Source organism: Salvelinus sp. IW2-2015, linkage group LG15, assembly GCF_002910315.2.
Source record: "Salvelinus sp. IW2-2015 linkage group LG15, ASM291031v2, whole genome shotgun sequence".
Classification (NCBI taxonomy): Eukaryota; Metazoa; Chordata; class Actinopteri; order Salmoniformes; family Salmonidae; genus Salvelinus; species Salvelinus sp. IW2-2015.
In genome coordinates, this window is record NC_036855.1 from 13044222 (window position 1) to 13061113 (window position 16892).

At 42.1% G+C, this 16892-nt stretch overlaps 1 long non-coding RNA gene across 1 annotated transcript; it reads right to left on the reverse strand.

Annotated features, from left to right (window-relative positions):
* Positions 1-4853: 4853 nt before the first annotated feature.
* On the reverse strand, positions 4854-8202 carry LOC139028789 (uncharacterized). Its single transcript, XR_011480999.1, has 2 exons — positions 8112-8202; positions 4854-6036 (listed from the first exon to the last, which is right to left on the reverse strand). It is a non-coding gene; the product is annotated as an uncharacterized lncRNA (long non-coding RNA).
* Positions 8203-16892: the final 8690 nt, after the last annotated feature.

Genomic DNA, 16892 nt, shown 5'->3' on the forward strand with positions numbered 1-16892 from the left:
CACGTGGCCGAGAAAGTCTAAGTTAGCAAATACGATTTTACATTTTGAAATATAAATCGGTGTTATTTGTATAATTAGTAGGCTGACGTGTATAAAAGCCTACCTTTCATAATATTTCCCCAAATGTTATTAGCCTACCTCCTCTTTCTCTCTCTATTGTTCCATCATTCCTTGATTGCTGTTAACAGTTAAATGAAATAAGTTATGCTGTCGCAATCTTCATCATTCAATTTATTTCATTTTATTTAACCTTTATTTAACTAGGCAAGTCAGTTAAGACAAATTCTTATTTACAATGACTGCCTACCAAAAGGCAAAAGGCCTCCTGCGGGTACAGGGGCTGGGATAAAAAATGTTTATATATACAGTTGAAGTCGGAAGTTTACATACACTTAGGTTGGAGTCATTAAAACTGGTTTTTCAACCACTCCACAAATTTCTTGTTAACAAACTATAGTTTTGGCAAGTCGGTTAGGACATCTACTTTGTGCATGACACAAGTAATTTTTCCAACAATTGTTTACAGACAGATTATTTCACATATAATTCACTGCATCACAATTCCAGTGGGTCATAAGTTTACATACACTAAGTTGACTGTGCCTTTAAACAGCTTGGAAAATTCAAAAAAATTGTCATGGCTTTAGAATCTTCTGATAGGCTAATTGACATCATTTGAGTCAATTGGGGGTGCACCTGTGGATGTATTTCAAGGCCTACCTTCAAACTCAGTGCTTCTTTGCTTGACGCCATGGGAAAATCAAAAGAAATCAGCCAAGATCTCAGAAAAAAAATTGTAGACCTCCACAAGTCTGGTTCATCCTTGGGAGCAATTTCCAAATGCCTGAAGGTACCACGTTCATCTGTACAAACAATAGTAAGCAAGTATAAACARCATGGGACCACGCAGCCGTCATACCGCTCAGGAAGGAGACGCATTCTGTCTCCTAGAGATGAATGTACTTTGCTGCGAAAAGTGCAAATCAATCCCAGAACAACAGCAAAGGACCTTGTGAAGTTGCTGGAGGAAACAGGTACTTGGTCAGGGAGAGCTGTTGTTGGTTCCGTAGAGATGCTGTAGCATTGGGCGTACTTCCCTAACTCATGAGCTTCAGTTGGAAGCTACAGGAGGTCACCCGCTCGAAACATGACTCCTATGCATTAGACCTCCTGGAGAAGCGCACCACCACCACTGAACTGGATGGCGTTCAGAGGTACGCGACCCCACTGCTACGGGTGCCCAACCATCCTCCTCCGCAACCAATTGAAGCTCATGAGTTAAGGAAGTCCGCCCAAAGTTACAGCATCTCTACGGAACCAACAACAGCTCTCCCTGACCTAGCACAAYCCCAAACACTGCCGGATCTGATCGCCGCCACAAACCAGACCTCAGATGGGGTGGCTTCTATASCCACCTCYCTYGCGGCAGAGACACTACTCCTCCAGCATGCACAAGCAGTTAGCTTCCCTGAGGAGCTAAAAGCTCTGAAAGCCGGTAGGGAAGTTGCTAAGGAGAGCCGTCTTCTCTCTCTCGCCCCAGAATATGATCAAATCCTTGGAGTGATCAGAGTCGGAGGGAGGCTGCGCCGAGCAGAAGTTTTGGACCCCGACGCTATCCACCCAATTATCCTTGACTCCAGACACCCTCTTACCAGGCTCCTCATCAAGAGTTATGATGAAAAGCTTCTCCACCCAGGGCCAGAGAGGGTCTATGGGGAGATGAGGCGGAAGTACTGGATACTTGGAGGACGAGGAGCCATTCGTAAGCACCAATACGCCTGCGTAGAATGTCAGAGATGGCGGGCCGGAGCCACTGTGCCCAAAATGGCAGATTTACCCCCTGCTCGCTTGCGCCTTCTCAAACCACCCTTCTGGTCAACAGGAGTAGATTGCTTTGGCCCCTTGACGATCAAGCTAGGTCGTCGAGTGGAAAAGCGCTGGGGCATTCTATTCAAGTGTTTGACGACTAGGTGTGTCCACCTGGACCTACTGGAGAGTTTGGATACTGAAGCCTTCCTCATGGCTGCCTCGAGCCTCCTGGCCGGTGGGACGTATCACTAAGACCATGCTTGGGACCGATGGTTTGCGTTAGATCAGTGGAGATCCAGGTAAAGAACTGGACATATATTAGGCCAGTTGCTCGACTAATTCCTCTCCCTGAGAGGACGGAGGACGGGGAGTAATGAGCCTTTTTGAGGAGTGTGGAATTTAACAAATTTCCAGGGTGGCTGTAGAAAAGGCCCATGGAGTTGGTGGAATAATCCTTTAATTCATGGCCACTTACTCAGCTGGGCCAGGGGCGCTTTAATTAGGTCAGGTGGCAATGACCGACAGATCTCATCCACATAAAAGGAGGAAAACGGCATCGCCTGAGCTCGCTGCTTTCTCTTCCTTAACTCCATCTGCTCGAGAAGTTCTGTGCGTCCATGAATCCATGTAAGTCCACCGACTCTGTTACCTTTCATCTGAACTATCTGTTGCGATCGGGAGAGTGGGCCATCAGTTATTGTTTGTAGTTATTATCGCGGAGCGCGGCTTGGAGCGCRCGCTTCAAACATATTGTGTAATGTGAATTGTAAATGATTGTGGCCATACTGATCCTCATAGGCCAATTATGCAATCGATATGGTTAATATGTAATTAAATTAATTACATATACACATGAAGACAATTGAAAGGGTGAAATGAGAAACGTCATTGTTTGCTAACTGATCGACTTTGATATCAAACTAAAGGAGATTATAGATTGAATGACCATTCACTGTTTGTATTTATGATAAATAGTTAAGAGCCTAAATGACTCACAGGTGATTACTATTGACTTCTTAATGAACTGGATTGTTGAATTCCCTAATTATGTTATAATGAATGATTGTTATGATTTGATCTTTGTGATTATGAATTTGATTGGATACATGTTATTTTGTTTCCTTTGTTATGCAGCACAGACTACTCAGTAAATATACCACTTTATGGTWAAAGGAATTCCTGCCTCAGTCTCATCCATTCTTCTGTCATCTGACACGTGACCACCTGTTCACCTTCACTGTCAGTCATCCTACCTGTCCAGCTACCCACACAGATTCCACTAATCTTTCAGTATCTATATCCACAGTAAAACGAGTCCTATATTGACATAACCTGAAAGGCCACTCAGCAAGGAAGAAGCCACTGCTCCAAAACCGCCATAAAAAAGCCAAACTACGGTTTGCAACTGCACATGGGGACAAAGATCGTACTTTTTGGAGAAATGTCCTCTGGTCTGATGAAACAAAAATAGAACTGTTTGGTCTAGTGACATGCGTTTATTTGGAGGAAAATGGGGAGGCTTTCAAGCCAAAGAACCCCATTCCAACCGTGAAGCATGGGGGTGGCAGCATCATGTTGTGGGGTGCTTTGCTGCAGGAGGGACTGGTGCACTTCACAAAATAGATGGCATCATGAGGTAAGAAAATGATGTGATATATTAAAGCAACATCAAGACATCAGTCAGGAAGTTAAAGCTTGGTCGCAAATGGGTCTTCCAAATGGACAATGACCCAAGCATACTTCCAAAGTTGTGGCAAAATGGCTTGAGGACAACAAAGTCAGGAATTGGAGTGGCATCACAAAACCCTGACCTCAATCCTATAGAAAATGTGTGGGCAAGACTGAAAAATGTGTGAGCAAGGAGGCCTAAATCTACTCAGTTACACCAGCTCTGTCAGGAGGAATGGGCCAAAAYTCACCCAACTTATTGTGGGAAGCTTGTGGAAGGCCACCCGAAACGTTTGACCCAAGTTAAACAATTTAAAGGCAATGCTACCAAATACTCATTGAGTGTATGGAAACTTCTGACCCACTGGGAATGTGATGAAAGAAATAAAAGCTGAAATAAATCACTCTACTATTATTCTGACATTTCACATTCTTAAAATAAAGTGGTGATCCTAACTGACCTAAGACAGGGAATCTTTACAATGATTAAATGTCAGGAATTGTGAAACTGAGTTTAAATGTATTTGGCTAAGGTGTATGTAAACTTCCGACTTCAACTGTATGTACCTTTCCAAATCATGCCCAATCAATTGAATGTGGACTCCAATCAAGTTGTAGAAACATCTCAAGGATGATCAATGGAAACAGGATGCACCCGAGCTCAATTTCGAGTCTCATAGCAAAAGGTCTGAATACTTATGTAAATAAGCTATTTCAGTTTTTTTATTTGTAACAAATTTGCAAACATTTCTAAAAAACAGTTTTTGCTTTCTCATTATTGTGTAATCCTATTTAGAATAAGGCTGTAACGTAACAAAGTGTGGGAAAAGGGAAGGGGTCTGAATACTTTCAGAATGCCCTGTATAGGGCTATATGTCAAACTAGAACCGGATAATCTAATTTGAATGGAGTTGATGTCACGCCTGCTCCCTCTCCCCCTCCCTGGCGCTCGAAGGAGACAGGCTCCCCAACATTACGCTCTCCTGCCACCATCAGTACGCACACCTGTCTTGCCCCGTCATGCGCATCAGCGATTATTGGACTCACCTGGACTCAATCATCTGTGTAATTACCTACCCTATATCGGTCTGTTCCCAAGCTCTGTTCCCTGTTTCAGGATTAATGTTTGTTCGTCTTTGCATACCCGGTTCTATTGCTGTCCCTGTCCTGTTTGATGTCTGTTCCATAATAAATGTTCTACTCCCCGTACCGGCTTTCTTCTCCAGCGTCGGTCCTTACAGTYGATGGAGAGAGAGAAAGACTGCGAGAGAGCTTGCGCATGCACTGGTTTAAAGCAACGAATTTCGAGTGATGGGCTGTTTTAAAACTCTGCAGCTACAATATGTAACGATGTACTCTGAAAGTTGGGAAGCAAGTTCAGGGAGTGAATACATTTAATTAATAAATTAACAAAACAAGAAACACAAACAGCAACAATGACGACTGGGGAAGAAACCGAAGGGAGTGACATATAAAGGGCAGGTAATCAAGGAGGTGATGGAGTCCAGGTGAGTATAATTATGCGCGTAACGCTGATGACAGGTGTGCGCCCTAACGAGCAGCCTGGTGACCTAGAGGCCGGAGAAGGAGCACAAATGACACAATAAAATAAAAGTTACAATTAAAAAATAAGGTGACCCCGAAAGCCAGATGGAGATGGGTAAATTAGACGGGCATTCGGTCTTTATATTACTGTAGCATAGACTATGCTGCAGCAAATGCAGGCCTAGCTATCACAAGAAAAAAGTTACCATGATGAGATGACAGTATAGGTCTACATACATTGTGAACTGCGCTCAATACTGAGATGGGCTGTCTGTCTCCACCCTGAGCATTGAAGATTCTTCATGCAGAGGCCATAGAGAAGCCAGATTTAAACATGCATATAATTTAACAGTTTCATTTCATGCCATGCTGTTCATATAAGTAATTTATTATAATTTACCAGTTTCTCTCAGTTATTTATCCTTGGAAAATAGAGTGGTTTTGGGTGGTAAATCCCAGTAAAACTCAGTAACCAGGTTAAACTCTAATGCTTACCCAATAAAAATGCACTAAATCGCCCAGTCGGCACATCATTGCACACAAATTAGGCTATGAAATACACTGAGTGCACAAAACATTAAGAACACCTGCTCTTTCCATGACAGACTGACCAGGTGAATGCCATGATAGACTTGTTGATGTTACTTGTTAAATCCACTTCAATCAGTGTAGATGAAGGGAAGGAGATAGGTTAAAATATATTTTAACMTTTGAGACAATTGAGACATGAATTGTGTATGTGTGCCATTCAGAGGGTAAATGGTCAAGACAACATATTTAAGTGTCTTTGAACGGGGTATGGTAGTAGGTCCCAGGTGCACCGGTTTCTGTCAATAACTGCAACGCTGCTGTTTTTTTTTTTACACCCGTGTGTATCAAGAATGGTCCACCACACAAAGACATCCAGTCAACTTGACACTACTGTGGGAAGCATTGGAGTCAACATGGGCCAGCATCCCTGTGGAACGCTTTCAACACCTTGTGGAGTCCATGCCCCGACGAAGTGAGGCGGTTCTGAGGGCAAAAGGGGGTTGGGGGTGCAACTTAATATTAGGAAGGTGTTTTTAATGTTTTGTACACTCAGTGTATATTCAACAAATTAGAAGTAGAAAAATAAAACTCAATTGATTAAACATGAAATTACTTCAATATGCTTGCAAAAGGCCTATAGCCTACTGTTTATTTTAATGCGGTCATCTCTGTTTTCATTTGAAGCATCTTTATATGTTGCTTGTTTGTATCAATTGCAAAGACATTGGCAACTTTGTATTCGTAGTCAACATTGTTCTGAAGTTATCGGCAGTCACAGGGACTRCCGATAGACCATAGACCATGTGAATCTATGTTCAACAGAGATCTTCTGTGTATAAAGTGACACAGGAGGGCAAAAAAGGAACTAACGATGCACTTAGCTGTTCTACGATTGGCCCGAGGAATCTTTAGATTACGAGCATTTTCAAGTGCAACGTTAATAACGATGGTTTTGGGAAACAGCTTGGAGATATTAACGATGCTCTTACGAAGGTTCTACTGATGAACTTAGCCTTAAGATGCTTTGGGGAAATGGGGCCCTGGACAGTATTGCCCTATAGATTATCTGCCATGAGTAAAACAATGCAATACTACACATCTTTCTGCCCCGAATCTTTCTTCACCCGCCCTGAAATATTTAAAAATATAATTATACCTTCTATAAAAGATAACTTGTCTTCCTCTGTCCCAAGTATGATTTATTCAGATTGTAAACAATCTCATAAACAGTAATCATGCTTTTCTTTCTGTCTAGACTCTGAATATCGGGTCTGGATACATGTTAGTCCATTCCAAGCACAGCTCGGTCAATATTCTCCATAGCCCTGAGGTGAGATGGCAGTCATAACTGAAGAGAATATTAGTCCAGGGACAGATATTATGGTAGCTCCAGAACTTCAGACAGGAAACGGAGGTGACCTAATATTAGATTCTTTCTCTCTTTACTTTGCAGCTAAAGTAGATAATTAGAGAAGAAGAATCCTCAGGACTCKGTCTGAATATGGAGCAGCCTTCTGGGCTCCACCACCACCTAAAAAGCATCGACAGTCATCTCCTGGTATATAGAATGGCTTGGAACCGTTGTGAATGTGTGGATTAAACCAATGAATGCAAGTAGGAGAGACTAGTGAAAATAWTTAATGGTAGGCCTATAACCCTTTTAACACTGCTTAGCCAATCCAATGTGTAGTATTGTGCTTTCCTTTTGTATCCACGTTAGTTGCTAGAACAATGCTGGATTGGACAATGTGAAAAGAAAATATCAGAGCCAGTATGTGTGGGTCAGCATGAGAGTGGAAATAGGGTATTTTTGTATTGGACTGGTGAACTGCACAGCAGTCTGCCCTTGTCAGAAATGAACTGTAATTATGTGGTAAGAAATGCTTACAATTGGCTTATTAGGCCTATAGCTGATATAAAAGCTTTAATGTATCTACTAGTATGGGATGTGTTGGGTAAAAAAGGGCGTACAAGCGAATACATGGACTGAAATGTGCAATGTGTTATGCCTGCTYATCATTTGAGAGATTAACCTTATAATTGTGCCCCTCACTTTATTTCCTGCAGGGTAGGTCTATTTAACTTTGTGTCCTCCCTGTGCCTACTTGGTCCACGTCTACCTTAAATTATTAATGTATCGCCTTATTTACTCCCAGTCACAGCACCTTTACATCATGGGCGTCTTTTTTAAAAACAATCATCCATCAAGACATCCATATCATTAATAACAGAAACTATTGATGCGCAAACGTCCAATCTAAAAACGAATGAGAAAACCATGCGTTCGCAAATTCATCATACACACACATTTACATAATTTACAAATCCCTCTTTGTCTCGTCGGTTAGATTAATAATAATTCTCGAGTACCGGGATAGGATATTTTTCACATCTACCTAAAAGGCGAATATTTAGGCTACGGAATGAAAACTAAAGCTTGTCCAAAGTTGCGACCTCTTTTACACCTTTGGTAGCCTACTTACCCTACTTTTTCGCTTTCCATTGTTCACACACGCCCTTGTCATTCTCCCTTGAGACAGAGATAAAGCTGTCCTTACCGTCGAAGTCCTTGGAACGAGGATGGCCATGACATCCGCGATTTCTTCAAACAGGGTCGGTGCCCGGTGTCCACTGCATAAGTTCGGTCCATGGTTTTAGGGCTGAGGTATTTCTCGGTGTCCGAAAATCCTCTTCTCACCCGGTTGTTCGTCCGTACTCCGAGCGCGTGGTGGAGCGGAGAGAGCGCTGCTTGGTTCTGTTGCCTCCACAAATGTTTAGGCGCATTCGCGTTTCCATCGGTGCAGCTACTGCTGCTGCCGAAGCTACCACTGCCAGAGACGAGGGATGCTGTCACATTCCCGCCGGCGGTATCCATCCTAGCTTGCCAAGGTTTTTATTAGACTCGCAGTCTGGATTAAAACATGCAAAGTGAAGCCTCTGGACTTTTTCGGCACCTTGTCTCGGGGCTGTTGCTGCCAAGATGTTTTCTAAAACTTTGTTCTGCTGGAGACCTAAATTAATTCAACATTTGTTACTTTCAACACAGATTTTCGGTTAGTTTGAAAAGTTACTTGAAATCTGCAGATCCAGGCACTTCTCTGAATTACCTTTAACAGGACAGAGCTATCTGAAGTTAAGCAGTTAAATAATGTGCATTGCCTCATTTTCCAAAATACAGTAGTAGACTATTCAACAAAACATCCATTTGGTGACTAGTCTACTTTTGTCATCTTAATACACCACCACACACTCCAAACACTATTGCCATCTATAGGCCTACTGTGCTAAGATTTTTTTTTAATTAACATTTAATTTTGTGTTATTATAACGTCCCGTCCAATGTTACTCTCTCCCTGTCGCTCAGATAAGAACCTGGCTGTAGTCGAACTCCAAGTGCTCCACCGTCTATGCGTACACGCCTATTTCAGCAAGGTTCTGGTGACGATTCCTTATCCGTGCTCCCCAATAGGCTTACGTGGTACGTGGATAAACTACCTTGAGCCTAAATTAAAATCCATGAATGACCTTTAATGTTTCCGAAATAATATGTTCCAAAAACCGGCTGTCATAACTTTACGCACTCGATGCATGAAAACATCCATGCAGTAGGCGGCCTAAACAACCACAATGTCACTGTTCATCCCCCATCTGCAGTCCTTGTTAACGATGGAATAGGAAAGCTGTCACAGCATACATAAAACATGAGACCTTAGCCACCTCCCTTTGACCACAACACAAATGCAGTCCAGAGGGATATGTAATGTCATGGCTAAAATGGGAATCAATCCAAATGTTGCTTCTCTGATCCTTGTTAATGGAATCAAGGTATGGGAGTATCATAATATAATAAAATAAGATTAGAATGTGAAAAAAGTGTTCACTCGTTGATCCTTGTTCATGGAATCAAAACCATGACCACAACAAGTGTCTAAATGTGTCTTCTATATTTATTGTTTAAAATAATATATTGCTACGTATGCATTGCAAAGTTCTTTGGGGAGGATACCCTAAATGCAACTAATAGGATGCAACATTCAATAGATTTCTCTAGTAATATGATAAAATATAATTTTATTCTTCACTTATTTAAAATGCAGACAGTACAAACAAAAAGTATTCAAATTTAGATGAGGATTATGTAATTTCCCACCAAAACAAGTAAACACTAATACAGATGGTTAATGCCATCTACTTAATCTTTTTAAATATGGTTGTATTTTTTAGGGCAGACAAATTATATTTGTTTCATTCTGTTTCACATTTGAGATGTGTCCAGTGTCATTCCTCCACACGGAGTGACGGGGTGGATGGGACATAGATTGTGATTCGGACTCCAGTCTCCAGAGAGGAGAAAGCATGACCATCCAGCTCCTTCTACCACTACAGGCAGTCAGCCACCATGAAATTGCTTTAGGCACATTTTCAATTTTCCATTTCTTTGTTCTTTATTTCCTTTAAACCMAAGAGAGGACTTTTGGTCAAATCGCAGTGTGTTCTTCCTCCTCTCCCACTGCTTGGTTCGAGCCCATTACAATGTAAACTAACTGGCCGGGACTCTAATTTCTTCAATGCCAGGAGCATGAATGCAATCTCCTCAGAAATAGGCTCTTGACAGAGCAGTGGTTGCTTTGCACGCAATGTTGGTGAGGAGAGGGGTATGACAGTGGGCCAAAGAGAAAAGAACACTCCCCTATGCAGTGCCTTCAGGAAGTATTCACACCCCTTTTTCCACTTTTGTTGTGTTACAAAGTGGGATTGAAATGGATTGAATTGTCATAAAGCAGCGCTTTATTATGGACAGATTCTCCCCATCCTAGCTACTGTTGTATCTACAGTTGAAGTCGTAAGTTTACATACATTTAGGTTGGAGTCATTAAAACTCGTTTTTCAACCACTCCACAAATTTCTTGTTAACAAACTATAGTTTTGCCAAGTCGGTTAGGACATCTACTTTGTGCATGACACAAATAATTTTTCCAACAATTGTTTACAGACAGATTATTTCACTTATAATTCACTGTATCACAATTCCAGTGGGTCAGAAGGATACATACACTAAATTGACTGTGTCTATAAACAGTGTGGAAAATTCCAGAAAATAATGGTATGGCTTTTGAAGCTTCTGATAGGCTAATTGACATCATTTGAGTCAATTGGAGGTGTACCTGTGGATGTATTTCAAGGCCTACCTTCAAACTCAGTGCCTCTTTGCTTGACATCATGGGAAAATCAAAATATATCAGCCAAGACCTCAGATCGTAGACCTCCACAAGTCTGGTTGAAACAAAAATAGAACTGTTTGGCCATAATGACCATTGTTATGTTTGGAGGAAAAAGGGGGAGGCTTGCAAGCCGAAGAACACCATCCCAACTGTGAAGCACAGGGGTGGCAGCATCATGTTGTGGGGGTGCTTTGCTGCAGGAGGGACTGGTGCACTTCACAAAATAGATGGCATCATGAGGTAGGAAAAGTATGTGGATATATTGAAGCAAGATCTCAAGACATCAGTCAGGAAGTTAAAGCTTGGTCGCAAATGGGTCTTCCAAATGGACAATGACCCCAAGCATACTTCCAAAGTTGTGGCAAAATGGCTAAAGGACAACAAAGTCAAGGTATTGGAAGTTGGCCCATCACAAAGCCCTGACCTCAATCCCATAGAACATTTGTGGGTGTAACGGATGTGAATTGGCTAGCTAGTTAGCGGTGGTGCGCGCTAATAGCCTTTCAATCGGTGACATCACTTGCTCTGAGACCTTGAAGTAGTGGTTCCCCTTGCTTGCAAGGGCCGTGGCTTTTGTGAGCGATGGGTAGCGATGCTTCGTGGGTGACTGTTGTTGATGTGTGGAGAGGGTCCCTGGTTCATGCCCGGGTCGGGGCGAGGGGACGGACTAAAGTTAAACTGTTACATGGGCAGGACTGAAAAAGCATGTGCGAACAAGGAGGCTACAAACCTGACTCAGTTACACCAGCTCTGTCAGGAGGAATGGGCCAAAATTCACCCAACTTATTGTGGGAAGCTTGTGGAAGGCCACCCAAAACGTTTGACCCAAGTTAAAAATTTAAGGGAATGCTACCAAATACTCATTGAGTGTATGGAAACTTCTGACCCAGTGGGAATGTGATGAAAGAAATAAAAGCTGGAATAAATCATTCTCTCTACTATTATTCTGACATTTACATTCTTAAAATAAAGTGGTGATCCTAACTGACCTAAGACAGGGAATCTTTACTCTGATTAAATGTCAGGAATTGTGAAAAACTGAGTTTAAATGTATTTGGCTAAGGTGTATGTAAACTTCCGACTTCAACTGTATGTGTTGGGTACAGAGATGGGATCGTTAAAAAATCATGTTAAACACTCTTATTGCACACAGAGGGAGTCAATGCAATTTATGTGACTTGTTAAGCACAGTTGTACTCCTGAACTTATTTAGGCTTGCCATAACAAAAGGTTTGAATAGTTATTCACTCAAGACATTTTAGTTTTTAATTTTAATACATTTGTAAACATTTCGAGACACATAACTCCACTTTAACGTTATGGGGTATTGTGTGTAGATCAGTGACAGAAAATCTCAATTTAATACATTTCTAATTCAGGCTGTATCACAACAAAATGTGGAAAAAGTCAAGGGGTGTGAATACTTTCTGAAGGCACTATAAAAAAGTGTTTGATCTGACTTCATCTGTCCCGATCTCATCTATCCATCTCCCCTGAAGTGACCGGTTCCTTCCTCCACTTCTTTTTATTTTTCCAGTACTGGTATGGTAGGCTAGCTGTAACCTATCCCAGTTTGTAAACTTCACTCTTTCATTGTTCAAATGAACCCTTAACTTGAACTTGGAAGCAGTAAGTTGTCTGCCTTCCAGTTCTCTTCTTCTTCAACCCTGATGAACTATAAATGAACCAAGCCTTAAACTGAGCTAARACGTTGTACAGTATGGTCTTTGTTACAACTTGTAAGTCGCTCTGGATAAGAGCGTCTGCTAAATGACTTAAATGTAAATGTTAGAATTCTCAATCATTTTCTCCCATGTTGTCCATAGTGAAGTGTATAGAAGGCATAGCAATTAATAAGTATATTACAAAGGGCTTGTGCCTTACTTACATATATTAATAAATTCTTGATAAAATGTATGATGACATCACAACATAATCTAAGCTTTAAAAAAAAAAAAATCACAGCTGTGCTAAAATCTGTGCTAAAATTGGACGGTGTAATGTATGTACGTAGCTTGTTGTTGATTAAGAAGACACTGCTCTCCAATGCAAATCTTCATGATCAGTGGAGTGAGGCGTTCTAAATCCCAGGGACACTGTCCATTCTATGAATTCTAATTACATGGTCCTACATCTTCTCTCTGTCTCATATTACAAAGACATTACCTGGCCACAGAGCAACTGCCAAACTTGATGTGTTCTCAGATGCACTGGGGATTACTTTCATCTGCAGGAGCTGGGGGGGTCTTCTTTGTTGATATTCTTTTGGCTGTACTTTAGGTTTGTTTTTTCCCCTTACTTACACTTACTTACTCCTCCTCGTCACCTATGGGATATAAGGCTACAATGAGCTACTGTTTATCCCCTTATGATTTGTGGTCCCTGAGAATTTTTCTCAGACATGGGCTACTTGTGAATGCAAATCTCTCACCTTGTGAAGCTCTGGTAACTCTCAACTGACCTCATAGCAGATGGTACTGTACGTTGTGCACTGCACACTGCAGAGGGCTTAGCTTCCCCAAACCTTTCTTAATACCCTGCTCTAACTTTGTTTAGACTGTTTGATAGTATGGTGGTGATGGATGTGTGCTTTGAATCGCATACAATCCTAGAACTCAAACTGACAGATTACACAGAACCCAAACCGGCTGCGCGAGTGCGCCATCGTGCGCTATCGTGCATACATTTATTTTGTCCCCCTACACCAAACGCGATCACGACACGCAGGTTAAAATATCAAAACAAACTCTGAACCAATGACATTAATTTGGGGACAGGTCGAAAAGCATTAAACATGTATGGCAATTTAGCTAGTTAGCTTGCACTTTCTAGCTAATTTGTCCTATTTAGCTAGCTTGCTGTTGCTAGCTAATTTGTCCTGGGATATAAACATTGAGTTGTTATTTTACCTGAAATGCACAAGGTCCTCTACTCCGACAATTAATCAACACATAAAACGGCCAACCGAATCGTTTCTAGTCATCTCTCCTCCTTCCAGGCTTTTTCATCTTTGAACTTATATGGTGATCGGCATCTAAACTTTCATAGTATTACCACGACGACCGGCAAAAYAGTTCGTCTTTCAATCACCCACGTGGGTATAACCAATGAGGAGATGGTACGTGGGTACCTGCTTCTATAAACCAATGAGGAGATGGGAGAGGCAGGACTTTCAGCGCGATCTGCGTCAGAAATAGAAAGGAGTTCTATTTTAGCCCTTGGCTGTGTGGGTGCAATAATTGAATAACATGGATTTCTACATTTACTCTCGCGACTCTCGCGCATGCGACGTTTCCGGTCGGGTCAGCATGTTAGCCTGTATTATGACAGTGTTCCCCAAGTGGTTTTCTTATAGGATCTAGGGAGGCTGTATATGACATACTGAAAGTTTGTCATATTTTGGACTGGTGCCTCAAGGGGTTTTGGTTGAATGACTACGCTCTACTACATGTTGAAACCTCTGCTCCACCAAAGGGCCAAAAATAGCGTAAAAACACAATTCTGTGAAATTATGTTGATTTGCAAGATGGATACCATATGCTGCCTTGTTTGTTACTGTAGAGTTGTTTTGTTTAGTTAATCATTACCTTTCAGAAGAAATGGAGACAAGATATTTCCCAGATCTGTATGATGAAATCAGTCAATTACAGTGCTAGCGAAGATAGCTCTATTAGAAATACACGGATGAGTCAGACTTCAGTAGACAAGTGAGTCAGGGTTCACTTCAATAAGTGCCAAATAAACACAGAAAATGAAGGGCTACATTTGTATAATTGTAGCTCATCCAAAAAGAAAGCACTCTTTCCAGACTGCCTGACAGTCTAAACATCCCTTATGGTAATTTAATTTGTATAAAACTAGAAAGTCAACACACACACATACACACACCTCACCTGCTGGTGTCGGCTGAGGTGATGGCGATAAGTGGAGGGGTGCGTAGGGGCAGTGTGGTCGGTCGCGGTGGGACTGTGACAGTGTCTGGTTCAGGTTTGTGGTTGTAGTAGTACTGCTCAGCCTGCCTGAAGGCCAGAGGAGGCAGCTGGACAGTGCGACATGACAGCCTCCGGACCAGGAAGGGCTCCATACAGGACATTGGCCCCGGCTCTGGAGAGTCTGACGAATCATCTGACACCTGGGACAGAGGAGAGCAGAGACAGATAGACAGTCAGGATGGAGATATACCTGAGAGGGTTGAGAGACAGACAGGATGGAGATATACCTGAGAGAGAGGAGAGACAGACAGGATGAAGATATACCTGAGAGAGAGGAGAGACAGACAGGATGGAGATATACCTGAGAGAGAGGAGAGACAGTCAGGATGAAGATATACCTGAGAGAGAGGAGAGACAGACAGGATGGAGATATACCTAAGAGAGGAGAGACAAACAGCATGGAGATATACCTGAGAGAGAGGAGAGACATAYAGGATGGAGAGATACCTGAGAGAGAGGAGAGACAGACAGGATGGAGATATACCTGAGAGAGCGAAGAGACAGCCAGGATGGAGATATACCTGAGAGAGAGGGGAGACAGACAGGATGGAGATATACTTGGGAGTGAAGAGAGACAGAAAGACAGGATGGATATACCTGATAGAGTCTAGAGGTCAGACAAACAGACAGACAGACAGTATGGTGATATACCTGAGAGAAGAGAGGAGAGACAAACATACAGACATGTTGGAGATATACCTGAGAGAGAAGAGACGATAGACAGATAGGATGGTGATATACCTGAGAGAAGAGAGGATAGACAGACAGACAGTATGGTGATATACCTGAGAGAGGGGAGAGGAGAGACAGACAGACAGGATATACCTGAGAGAGAGGAGAGGAGAGACAGACAGACAGGATGGTGATATACCTGTGAGAGAAGAGAGGAGCGACTGATAGCATGGTGATATACCTGATACTGAGATAAATAAACAGACACCAAGAGGTACCTGAGGGGAGAAGAGGAGATATGCCATCTGAAAGATAGAGCTGGTCAGGAGGAGATAGAGAGAGAGACAAGGAGAGGATAGATGCTCAGGAGATACTGATGCAGAGCAGAAAGAAATAACCCAATCCTGCATACATATGCTTGCAGATCATTACAATTATCAGCAGTGATTGATACACAGTGTGAAGTCGATGGAGGCTCTCAAATCATTGAGGCTCTCAATTTAAACTTTTTGCACTAGTGCCATTATGTAAAGCTTTACCGGTCAGGAGTGTCTTCAATTACCCAACCCTGTCCATAACAGAGAATAGAATGAATAGAATTAGACAGTGCTCTATTTGGTCCACACTAATTCATGTCAGAGCCGACAGTACATATGGTTCTGATCCACAACATAGAATTAGGATTGAAGCCCATTCTTTGCACTAACCTGCACTCAGTGTACAAAACATTAGGGACACCTTCCTAATATTGAGATACACCCCCTTTATCCCTCAGAACAGCCCCAATTAATTGGGGCATGGACTCCACAAGGTGTCAAAAGCATTCCACAGGGATGCTGGCCCATGTTACCTCCAGTGCTTCCCACAGTTATGTCAAGTTGGCTGGATGTCCTTTGGGTGGTGGATCATTCTTGATACACAGGAGAAACTGTTGAGTGTGAAAAACCCAGCAGCGTTGCAGTTCTTGACACAAACCGGTGCGCCTACTGTACTACCATATCCCGTTCAAAGGCACCTCAATATTAGGAAGATGTCCCTAATGTTTTGTACATTCATCTAAGCTGATTGAAGTGGATTTAACAAGTGACATCTATTAGGGATCATAGCTTTCACCTGTATTTACCTGGTCATTTACCTATGTCATGGAAAGAGCAGTCTATGTTATGTTCATAATGTTTTGTACACTCTGTGTATAGTCATACTAGTGCGGCATATAGCCATGCAACACTACTATGAATAAAGCTTACACAACAACTTTTGATATACTTCTACGGAATCTCCTCTGGGAATGGCTTTCAAAGTGCTACTAAAGCAGCATTTTGTGTCTTTAAAGGGTATCATAGCTGATGGAAACTAAATCAGCTGCCTGTTTCTTCAGTGTATCAAGTAGAATGTGTGTTTGTGAGTGAGTGAGTGAGTGAGTGAGTGAGTGAGTGAGTGAGTGAGTGAGTTG